The sequence below is a fragment of the Alligator mississippiensis genome, chromosome 5 (assembly GCF_030867095.1).
Source record: "Alligator mississippiensis isolate rAllMis1 chromosome 5, rAllMis1, whole genome shotgun sequence".
NCBI lineage: Eukaryota > Metazoa > Chordata > Crocodylia > Alligatoridae > Alligator > Alligator mississippiensis.
The window spans coordinates 62242717-62255242 of NC_081828.1; the positions used below are offsets into that span (position 1 = coordinate 62242717).

The window sequence follows — 12526 nt, forward strand, 5'->3', positions numbered from 1 at the left end:
CATACAATAGTTTGTAAAGGGACTGATTTTTGGTAATTTTGCATCTAGTCCCATTATTACCAGTGGGGGACAACCCACACTGTCTCTGAGTGCCACTGCAATGCCTTTTCTCTCTCCTGCTTTGCTTTCTGCTTTCTACCCTATGCTCCCTGCCTTCTCAGCTTCTCCACTTTTTGCCTCTTGCCCCATCTGCAGTTTTCCACCCCAATCTGTCATGCATCACACACAGTCTGTGCCACTTCTGGCATGTGTGCTGCAGGTTGGTCACCCCTGACTTAGCACTTTACACCTACTTAGTAATGGCTACCAGATCAGGGACTTTTTTTACCCTCCATATATTCATTCTGCACATATGTAAATGACAATGGAGTGCATGACTTGTTTGGTTAAACTGTGAAAGGAGCTAATAGATTATTCACTGTTAATCTTTAACTGTTAACTGAGTTTAAAGTCAGTGATTCATAAAGATTTAGGGTCTGGGAGAATCCATTTGATTTATCTTATCTGATCTCCTGAAGTAAGTCGTAATTACAGCTGATCTACCACACCTCTTTAAAAGATGCCTGGTTTTGATTTAAAATCTCCCAGTGATCACATTTCTGGGTAAGTGGTTCCAATCGTTAGTGAGTCTTAACTAATTTTGCAGTGCTGTTCTGTACTAAATAAAAAACCTTCTGATATTGGAGCCAGGATGTAGTGTGTGTATTGTGTGTGTGATGTATTTCTGCAAGGGGTTTTCTCCACATATTTCTACCTGAAATAGACTTTTAGAAGCATGAATGACACATGCCCCCAGGGGCATGGCGGTGGCAGCAGCGGTGTGGTGGCGGCAAGCAGGGAGCTCCCGCAGGCGGCTGTGGCACTGTCAGGGGTGGCGGGAAGGGGTGGTGAGCACCAACAGGTGGTTGGCAACCACCAGCAGATGCTGGCATTGGCCGGCGGTGATTGGAGACCACCCGCAGATGCTGGCATCTTTCAGGGGGTGCACTGCCAATCTCAAGGGGTGCACATGTACCAGTGTGCACCCCCTATGCATTACCAATGTTTAGAAGGAATCACCAACTATTAGCTAGTGAATAAAGTGAATTAGCTAGAGAATAAAGCAACTTGCTAAGCAAAGCTGGGTGAGGTTAAATTGGAGTTTAATCATAACTGTAGCTTTCATATCACGTGATTTTATACTATGCAGATGTTTTAGATGGTCTTTATTTTATAGAGCACTGACTTTTTGCTGTTTGGACAACTTGATATTAAAGGCATTCAAACTTTTTCTATACACACAAAATTCTCAGACACAATCTACATTAAAATTGATTTAAGGATGAGATAATATTTCAGTAATTTATCCCTATATTAACATTATATTAACTTATCATAATTTCCTCAAAACAAGTATTACAAACCCAAGAAAGTCCGTGTCAAGGTTGCTTTTAAAATAAAGCCAAATGTATTAAGCTGTGGGAAGGCAAGGTTAGGGCACACTTAAATCTGTCCTTTGCTCACATCATGTAATAAGCGGATGATTGATCTAATCAATGATGACAAATGCTAAAATTAAACTAATTCAAGTGATGTCTTAGGTACCACCTTCCCCTGCTCCCCCAGCCCCCCAACCCTTCCCACCCATCAACAGTTTATGGAAGTAAAGCAAAGCTGCCCTTGGGCAGGGAGGAGAAGGATAACTTGTTACAGGTTTGAAAGGCAGAGAACACCATCTTGAGAGTCTAATAAATGGAGAAAGTTCTCAAGCTTGCTAAGTGTAGCTTATAGTCTCAGTACTGCAGGAAACAATGTAAGTGGGTAGCTATTTTGAAAAAGGGATACCTTTTGTTTTGATAGCAATACTTCAGTCTCTGCTGAATGAATAATAGAGGAAAATGGCCATTAATGCAAAGATGTGTAAGAATTAGAGTCCTATAACAATGTGGGAATTTTGAAGAATGCATTATTCAGGTATTAAAGTTTACATGTGGTGCTCCATTTCTTAGAGGATGCACTTCGAAATTTTTCAAGTAAATCCATTAATTGTGGAGGGGAATTAATTTATCAGAAAATGTATTCTGTGCCTATAGGGTAAATTTTAATTTTGCAGAGGACATTGGGTTCTTCATGCTGAAGAGACTGAATTACAATAGGTGCAAAGCTTAATTTGGCCTTAACTGTAGAGCCACAACTGGGGCTCTGAAATTAGATTTCTACCCATGTTTTTCTTTCTGGGGTAATATAGTTTTCAGTCTGGGTTTCACATACTATCAGGCCCCTGATACACATTACACTTGACCAGTGATTAATTAGGCAATCACATCAGAAGTAGTGACCTGGCCATACTTTCATTCAGTTAATAGTGTGGTAACTTTGTTGCTTATTCCTAGTTTTATTACACAAAAAATGTGCAATAACTTTGTGGCTGGTTTTTAGCATGCCTTTAATTGAATGTGTGGCTAGTGCTCCCAGCTTCTGGAGAATACTGGAGCCTGCCCTGTGCGCTCTGGAGGCTGGGAGCACCAGTTAGCTGATTGGTGTCCCGACTGGGGAAATGCAGTGAGTGGTGCCCTTGAGACTGGGACCCCCATCAATGATTGGAGCTCTCATCTGTGAGGGCTGTGGTCCCCCAGCTGGGACCCCCTGATCAGCTGACCAAGTGCCCTTGTGACTGTGAGCCCCATCAGCTGATAGGTACTCCCAGCCATGGTGAGGCATCATGTGCTCCTGTGCCTGGGAGCTCTGATCAGCTCATGGGGTTCCCAGCCACAGGAGCAAAGATCCTGAGCTCCCCCTGCATGGCCAATATGTTATGATGGGATCTGATGCTTGATCCCACAATCACACCTCCTGCCATGCGCATGTGACATGCCACAAGGTGTGATTGTTGGAATTGTACCTCCGTTTTAATGTCTGTCATGGCCTCAGTGTTATATATTAGCTGGTTCTGTGGAAGCCATTGCATTGTATAGTATCCAATAATTTATATAAACAATAATCTTTCAGGTCCTAGTTGTTTTGCAAAGCAGTCAATTGGATGATTTATCAGTTTGCTGGAATCTAAATGAATGGAGTAACTCTGATGTTTGTTCATGCAGTTCTTGCTCATGTAGGATGCACAAAATGTTTCAGGTGACTGAGTGGAAAAGGAAAGTGCATTAGTGGAGCTATAGTCACAAGCAGAGAGGCAACTGTCCTTGTTAACATACGTTTTGAATCCCAGAATGATTTTATTTTCGGTAATGATACTGGACACAGTTCATTTTGCTTACCAGTGTGTGCAGTGCTACTAGTACAGTACAGTCTTCAGGTAGTAGAGACCTAATATTTTTAAATTCAGAACTAGATGCAAGTCTACAGTAGACTTCAAATTTCTCATTTAACTATATAAATATTCATAGCATTCATAATGGAGCAACTTTAACTTTGTATTGGCTGATAGCATTTTCTTTCAGTGTGTTTTTTCATGCTAATTTGGGGCTTTGAAAATTTAGGATTAATATTGCTTCCCCTTTTAAATACATTTTAGGCTTATTTTAAAGATTATTTTGCAAGCTTCTTTTTACTTTCTGAGAGTCCTCCATGAGGATAGTTTATGCTGTTAAATTTATTTCAAGAATGATAAGTGGGATGACAAAAAAAAAATGTATCCTGTAAGTCATAAAGGAGATTATTTGTACTCCCTAACTTTTTCTGACCTGTAGAGAATCTGAAAATGCAAGTCAGAGAAAAATTACTGTGCCTTTTCCCCAGTACCTGTTATTTCATCTGCAATAGTATTTTCAAGCTCTGAAGGAAAAATGCATTTTATAAGTGGATTTTCTATCTCTTGACCAATTCACTCAATTACAAGGTAGTGCCAGATCCAAAGATATAGTATCTTCTGGAGTTATTCCCTTATGTTGAAATGGGGCAGATGTCAATGGACAGCTTGCCTGGTTGTTTGGATGCTGACTTAGTAGATTTGTCAATGGAACAGGCTGGTCAAGCAAGTTCAGTGTTGATGATCAAAAGTGTTAGAATAATGTTTGTGGCACTCATAATGAACTGAAGGAAATTTTTAAAGCAGATTAGAATGAGTGGTAGCTTTCGAGTGCTGTTTTTGTGGTATCATCTATTGTACTAGCTGTATAGTTGAGAGAGATGTTGGACAAGCTTTCAGGCACAGATCGCCTTTCTTCAGGTCTGGGAAACAATCAGACACAGGAAAAAAAAAAAAGGTTTAACTCCATGTACATGAAAGCAGATTCTTAAGGAATGGAGTATGGCTGAAGTAGGATCAAAGAGAGGTGATCAGAAGCAGCTTAAAAACAGAAGATACATAGTTGCCTGAGCAACTTAATTATGAACAAAACCATATGAAAGGAAAATAATCATTTTTGTCTGTGCAATGCAGAGTGACTGTAGAGAGAGCAGGTTGCAATGAGTTGTACTGTAGGCCATATATGCATCGTAAACTACATGCAGTATAGGCCACATTAAACTTAGGCCACGTTATGACAACCTGAGCTTGGCCTATGTAGCAATGGCATGAGTTGAGCATGCCTGTAGACAGTGATAGGGTGCACTAATATAATACAAGGAAATGGAAAAGGATTGGCATAGCATCAAAGCATAACCAATATGGAAAACTCTGTGTTAAGTATATAACCCTGGTTAAACCTTGAGACTTTGGAGTTCTCAAAAAGTCAGTGAAAAAGGAAAAAAATCAGCGACTCCCCAAGACAGGGGTGGGCAAAATGCGACCTGTGAGCTGGATGTGGCCATTCTATGCAGCCCATAGGGCCCCTAAAACATTTAGAAAATTAATATTTATATGCCCCTAACTCCCTGTCATGCAGCCCTCAATGGCTTGCCAAAACTCAGTGAGTGGCCCTCTGCCCAAAAGAATTGCCCGCCCCTGCCCCAAGAGAACAGAGAAGCCTGGTCAGTAGACCTTTTACCCCCTTGAATCCAAGGCTATATAGTAAGCACTATCATTATTAATACAAATAAGTCTTTGCTGTTGTATATCCTAATCAAGTTTTTGAGTTATGACCCAAATAGTCTCACTGTTCATCAGTTTCACTCCACCCCAGTTAAAACTTGAAGTATCAGTACTGCCATTGTGTTTAGTCCATTGTTTTTACCATACAGTAAAGTTATGAGTTTTTATTTCTAGGGTAGTTTTTTTTAAGGTATTTTGTAGATTTCCCTTTACTACGACAATTATGAGGTCAGAAAGAGGGTGTCTGTTTTGTGAAAGGTGTTCTCCTACTGGTGACTGTGCATCTCCTGTGTAGTTTTTTGTTTGTTTTTTTTCCTCTGTGATGATTGATTCTGGGGCATAGTCTTTGTCTGGTTTCACCCACATAGCTTCCATGAGGGCATTTGCTGTGCTGAATGAGATAGGCGTATGTAGGGTCAACAGATTCTGATGACTTTTTTGGGGTGAGTTACTGGTTAAGGTGGCAATGAAGATGTAGAGACAGGTTTTGCATCCATTGTTTTAAGGCATGTCCCATTTGATGTCTGTTGATCAGCAGGGAGTTTTGGTTTGTTTTTTTTTTGAGGATGTTACCAAACTCATCATCACATGAGAGAGAGAAATCTAATGAACTGATTTATTAATTAGAATAAATGCAACTTCCAATTTACTATAAAAGTTATAAATCACATGCTTCTGAAAATATTTTTTTTCAGGAAAACTGTTTTCTTTTTAAAAACAAAAAGCAATGTTAGGGGTCTAAATTTTGGATTCTGATTTTTCATTTAAAATTGTATGACATGTGCTTCATCCTTCACAGAAATGAATCATGTGCAAGATGCCCTGAGTGAATTGTGCCAGTCTTACTCCTCACAGGGGCTCAATAATGAACAATAAATGAAACAGGAGAGTTATGCACCTAATAAGGAAAATAAAATAAGCATGGTTTATCCTATGGACACAATGTAATATTATTTGAACTTTCCTGATTTGTGAGTCTGTCACTTAGCAGGTTTATGTATGAATTGTCATCCCCTACAAAGCTGCCAATACCAGACCACAGCCAGCAAGGCCAGCCCAGACCACAACCAGCAAGGCCAGCCATACCTTGTCATGCATCCAAAGGTGCATCTCAAGCTGGTCCAGAGAAGTGATACTCCCCCTCTATGTGACTTTGGTCAAGCTGCAGTTGGAGTACTGTGTCCAGTACTAGGTGCTGCACTTCAAAAGGGATGTGGCCAGCCTGGAGAGAGTTCAGAGGAGGGCCATCTGCTTGGTGAAAGGGCAGCAGGACAGGCCCTATGAGGAGAGACTGAGGGACCTGAACCTGTTCAGCCTCAGCAAGAGGAGGCTGAGGGGGGACCTGGTGGCTGCCTACAAACTCATCAGGGGAGATCAACAGCAAATAGGCAGAGCCCTTTTCTCCCCAGCACCACCTGGGGTGACTAGGAACAATGGTAATAAGCTGATGGAAAATAGGTTTAGGTTAGAGATCAGAAGGCAATATTTTACAGTTAGGGGGGCCAAAATCTGGAACCAGCTTCCCAGGGAAGTGGTCCTCGCCCTTACCTTGGGCAAATTCAAGAGGAGGTTGAATGATCACCTGTCTGGGGTCTTGTGAACCCAGCATTCATTCCTGCCTGTGTCAGGGGGCCAGGCTAGATGATCTGTTCAGGTCCCTCCTGACCCTAGCTACTATGAAACTATGACTCTTTTTGCTCCACTAGCCTGCATCCATAACCAGGAATACACCAGAGTTAGAATTATGGGGTTACTTCCATGTTAACATTTCTGATGAGTTCTTACCATGAAGTAAAACTCCCTCAGTTCAAAAAAGTGTGAGAGTTGTGACTCAGTCTACATATATATAAGTGACCTAGTAAATACTCTGCTTTGTACAGGTGCTGTAGCTTTTTAATAATGTGTTTTGAGTGTCTTGCTAATAATGGAATCTGAACATTGCAATGTGAAAATACATAGCATGTACAGTCAGTATTACCCCATTTGCTTCTCTGTAAGATCTTATTGGTGTGTGTGTGCATATATATATGTGTGTGTGTATATATAAAATACACTAAATATAGATTTTAGGTTCTTTTCCCAGCTACTTCATATTTTCAGACTGCTGTTAAAAGCAATAGAGGGTGGTAGTTGTAGTGGTTCCTTTCTTGTTTAAGTGCATCATGTCTCAGGACCTACACCTAAACTGCTTGTAGTCTGCTGTGTTTTTTAAATTGAACTAGGGTTCTGGACACCCACAATTTAGGCTGCCTTTCCCCACTAGTAAAATAAATATTTGCAGGTGTATAGTGTCAGTATGGGGGTAGGGGAGAAGGAGGAGAGGAATTGCACATGCTATAGCTTGTAAAGGGAGACTGGGAAAGCAACCCTGAGCACTTTGTTTGTAAGAGATTGTTACAGACAGATTTACTATAGTGAGAATTTCAGGACATTTGCAAGGATACTATTTTTAACTGATTTATTTTCTTTCCATGTGTTGTGCACACAGGGTGTACAGTATGAATTAAAAACAAGCTGGAATCTTATTGGGGGATAATGCCGCATTTATTGGAACATAAAACATGCAACACGAAAAGAATAAAGAACAATATGGTTATTTGCTTCACTCGTTCTCATGCATACTCATTCATTCATTCGTTTGTTCATCCATTCATTCAAAAAAGACACACACACAGAAGTTAGACAGTCCTGAAAAGGTTAAGGTGTTACCAAGTTTCAAAGTTGCTCAAGATCAGTCTGGTGGCTGGCCAGACTGACCAAGAGAGCTGGAGCCAGGTCTTGTTGGACACGCCCAAAACTCCTTCTTGCAGGTGGAAGAGACCCAAAGCCTTTGTGTTCATTCTTTATAGTAATAGCTGTCCATACCAGCCTATGGAGTCAGACGTGAAGGCCATTCTTTTTGTCCTGTTGGCAGGCCAGGATTACTAGGTCATGATCTTCTGGCTTTGTAGTCTGCAATCTTTAGGGGCCATCACTTGCAGTCTTCAGCCATCAGGATGGAGCATGATTTAGTGTTTGGTAACCCTTTACTGCTGACTCTAAGTTGCTACAGCTCTTAAACATCAAACCACAGAAGGCTATTTTCACCTGCTGCAAGAGGCCTGTCTTTCTGTGTCTCTGGCACATATGTCCATCATTTATTCTTTCGTTACCTATTTCCACATAAACCAGACATATTTACACACACCAGACATACCATAAACCCTTACACAAGTGTTTTCCTTATACTGTAGCAACCCCCCCAGTTTTCCTTTATGTAGCAAAACCCCCAGTTTTTCTTTTTTTTTATTATTTATTTTAAAATGCATTCCCTCCCCTTCCCCAACCATTTCTGACCTTTTCTCTCCCTCTTTATTCCCTATAGATAAGTATAAGTGAGTTCAGACTTAGGATAAGCTTTAAACATTTTTATTTTGGTAGCAAGTTTTTGGTTTTGGATATCCACTGTTGTATATTGTATTATTATTAGGTTTGTATTGATTCTTACTGTTGTATATTGTATTATTAGCATTTTCTATTGATTTTTATTGTTTTAAATGGATATTGTATGGTTTAGGCCTGTGTTTGTAAGTGAACCAAAGTCATGTCAAGTTTCCATTTTATATGTCAAGCCTCCATCTTCTGTCCTCTGCCTGGGCATCCCATGTTGCAACAATATGATTCATTGTACCCTTCCCATGTAAATTGGTTCCCTGATGAATGAGAATGATTGGGAATGATTGAAATACAATGATAGCAGGCCTCTACTGAATAGCCTGTAACGACTGGGCCATCACCTCGCATTGATTCATCCAGGAACCAGGAGGGAGACAAGACCAGCATTTGAAGACAAAAGACCCTGCAGAACCAGCAACTCTCACCATTACAGACACCTGAAACTGCACATCCCTGCATGGAGCACACATGCTCAGTACACCAAGGGCTGACCCTTGCCCAGGCATGCCTCCTGTCACTAGGGTCACACGAGGCCTGCCCCTATAAAAAGGGGCAGTGAAGACGGACCCAGTGGGATGCCCTCTCCATCTGGACCAGCACCATGCCACACCACCTATCCACCCAGAGGCCCTGCCAGCGACCCCCCTCTGGACATCTACTGGACAAGGATCCCTTTCCACCCTGGATAGGAAGATATTACCTGCACACCTCCTCCTACAATTTGGACTGTCTCTGTCTCTCTCTCTCTCCTCCTGGACTTCAGTGGACTTCAGCCCCTGCACCAAGCATCTTTAACCCCTGCTGCCATTTTGTGTGTGTGTGGGGTATATGAATTAGTAATCCACGTATGTGTATCGGATGTGCAGGTGTTGGTAACTGATTCTGTCTAAATTTGGTGTGTGTAGTGTGTATGAACTTAAACTGGTGATAGGTGTGCAAGAACCTAAACTGGTCATTTTGAATGTGTATGTATCTGAGTTGCTAGTGTGTGTGTGTGTGTGTGTGTGTGTGTAAATAAAATATGGCATTGTGTGCATGATATACGAATTAGTGATCTGTGTCTAACTTTTGGGGTGTATAGCGTATGTGCTTGAATTGGTGATAGGTATGCATGTGTGCTGGTTTGGATATGTATGTGCCTCAGCTGGTAGTGTGTGTGTGTATGCATCTAATTGATTTGTGTGTTTGTATATGTGCAATTGTGTCACACCCTCCTGTCTAACAGCGCAATATTGAGATCCTGAGAGTTGGCCTGACCCTCCAGGGTAACGATACTACATTTGAATTCTAAAGACATGAGACCAATAGGTCAAATACATTTATGCTAGGCAATAAGAAATTTAAAATAGATGGTTAATTCCAAGCACTAATAATGACTGATCAAATTATCATAAAAAGTAAATCATAACTAGATAAACTTTATCTTAATGGTTAAATCTTTTCTTTATATAAAAAGAGAAATAACAAAATAAATAGTCAAAGCAATTATAATCAATATCAAAATAAGCAATTAAAGCAATTATCGTCACTGCAATACTATACATGAGGCTGTAGTTGGTACTAAAAATATTTGTAGTAAAATAGCACCTAGGAGCCCTGGTCATGGGTCAGAATCCCATTGTGCTGAGAGCTGTTCACAGTAAGAGCAAAAAGACTATTCCTGCCCCAAAGACTTTACAGTCAAAGTATAGGACAAGAGATAGATTAGAATAGCCAAAGGGCCCAAGAAAAGAATGAAACAATATTTGTTAGCATGATAGCCCATAATCCTGGCTCAGTGGCAGTCTATCTGTTGCCAGATTTTTTGTAGGCTTCTCCATTCTGCTTGACTTGCAGACTGAACAGACAACTATTTTTTTGTCCCAGGAGAAAATTGAAAGTGTCTCTCTGTGATGATTACCCATATTTATTTCAAGTTCTTTTGTAATATGCAAGCACAAGTGCAGACTTGGAAAGACATACCAAATTGTAATTAGTTGTTCTATGAAACAAGGAATCCCCTCCCGAGTATGTAGGAGAAGAACATGCATTCTGCTTTGATTTCTGATTAGTAGAACTGGCGTGAAGTTTTCCAACAAAAAATTATCTTATGGAAAACTCTGATTTGTTGAAAGGATATGATGTAGGAGTATGTCTAGTTTCAACCAAATTCAAAGGTTTCCAATTTCCAGTGGGATCTTGCCTGGATTCCTACATGTCTTGTTCCTTAGCTGCCAATCTGCTGGCTCCTTAACAGGTCATATGATGCTTGTCAGGCAGTCTTCTGAGCTCCTGAACTTCTTGTGGATCCACTGCTGGCTACATAAGCCTTTCCTAGTCTTTGGAATATAAATTCAGATTCTGTGCCAGAACTCTGTGCCACTGCTGATTAGGAAGATCTGGAGGAATCTGGAAACCAGACACTGGTACTGACTTGAGATTCCTAAAGCAGGGCATTGCCCTTCTCTTTGATCATGTCTCTTCCAGTGCTGGTGTTCTTATGGGGAAAAAAGTACACTTAAAATATTGTCAAACTTCTTGTTACTGATTTCTCCTCCTCTTCCTTCCATTAGGCCTCCGACATTTGCTATCACTTGGCAAGAACAAGGACACAGGTTAGAAGAGATGATAATACCAACTTTGTGGGATTCCTATGCTTTGTCATTTTTCTGTAACAACTGCCATGTGACACACCCTGTATAAGCACAACAGCTAAATGTTTTGCTTAACTAAGTTACCAATTTTTTCATTGGAGCAAAGAAAATGCTTTGTGCTCTTGTATTGCTGAGAGAGCGAGCATGTGCAGGCGTGCTCCTTTGATCTATTCATTAATGATCTCCATTATGATTATGATATTAATTTGGATTGGCTGTTCCATGAGTTTAGTCTGTTAAGGAACCGTGCTGAGCCATTATATCACAGTAGCTTAAATCAGGTCAAGATTTTGCTTGAGCTTTAGCTTCATGAATATTTTGGAGAATTTTTGTTTCATTGCCATCTGCAGAAAAAAACCCTTTATTTTGATTGTCAGAGGCCATTTTGCTCATAATAAAGGCAAAAAATGCGTGTTGTATGGCAGTGTCTTAATCTTACTTAAAGAAAATAGATTCAACAAGGAAAAACCTGGGTCTCTTACCATTACCAAATGTTGTTACATCTGACCATTGAAAATTAGATTTCTTGTAACCGTTAAAAAGCAAAGCATGTATCATGTTTATCAACACCTTCATGGAAGAACAAGAAAAATCAACCTGGCGTCTTAAAGAAAATCTCTGAATAATGGAGGTGCATACTCTGAAGTCAAGGGTTCAGGCATTATTACAAACTGGATTCTACTATCATCTAGCTTCTTAACCAGCCTTGCTCAACTGAATTAGATTACCTAGTGGGGTATAATCAGATTTTTTGGGAGGGTTCAGCATCCAAAAACTTCTGTAAGATTAGGTGGAGGAAGTTACTGCTTCTAACTATACTACAATATGTCCTTTTGGCCTTCACCCCTGGCAGCCTGCATGGTAGCCTAGAATGACAACAGGGGTCACTTTTCTCCAGAGGAATCCTGTTGAGATGCAGGATAATTATACCTCTGAGCTATTGTTGCCAACTCAGATGGCCATTGCTGTACTGTTTACGTGGTGGTTGAAGAACAGCATTTAGGAAAATGTTTGCTTTCAAAGGCCACATTTCAAATAACCTCATTTACAATCATGCGTTTTAGCTTCCAGTTTAATTGTATAGCTTACATTGTAATACAGTCTTTAGAAACATCCAGCAGCTGCTATAAATAAAATGAAGAGCTTCTGTGAACTTTTTTTTTTGTTTTTGGAAATATGGCCAAAATGATGGGTACTGATCACTTCTGAAAATCTGGCAACAAAAGCTGGCAGATGCCTTAACTCTTTCAGGATTAAAGCTCCCACTGCTGCAGCTGTTGAAGCTGAGCCATTTATAATAATAGTCAGAGATTTTAAGAAGAAAACTCATAAGCCAAAGGCAGAAAGCCATGCAAAGAAACAAATGAGTGCTTTGTAGGCAAAATTACCTATACTTATTCCCTTGAATGTTTCTTCATTTTATTCATATAATCACTTACTTATTAACTGCTGCTTGACATACCAACTATAGACTTCTAATCTTTTATGG

General features: G+C 40.2%; 1 long non-coding RNA gene across 1 annotated transcript in view; it reads left to right on the forward strand.

Annotated features, from left to right (window-relative positions):
* The first annotated feature begins 505 nt into the window (after positions 1-505).
* The window catches only part of LOC132250820 (uncharacterized), a 372117-nt gene continuing 360096 nt past the window's right edge, over positions 506-12526 (forward strand). Inside the window, exon 1 of the long non-coding RNA XR_009462457.1 lies at positions 506-603. This is a non-coding gene — a long non-coding RNA (uncharacterized LOC132250820). The remainder of the gene's footprint in view (positions 604-12526) is intronic.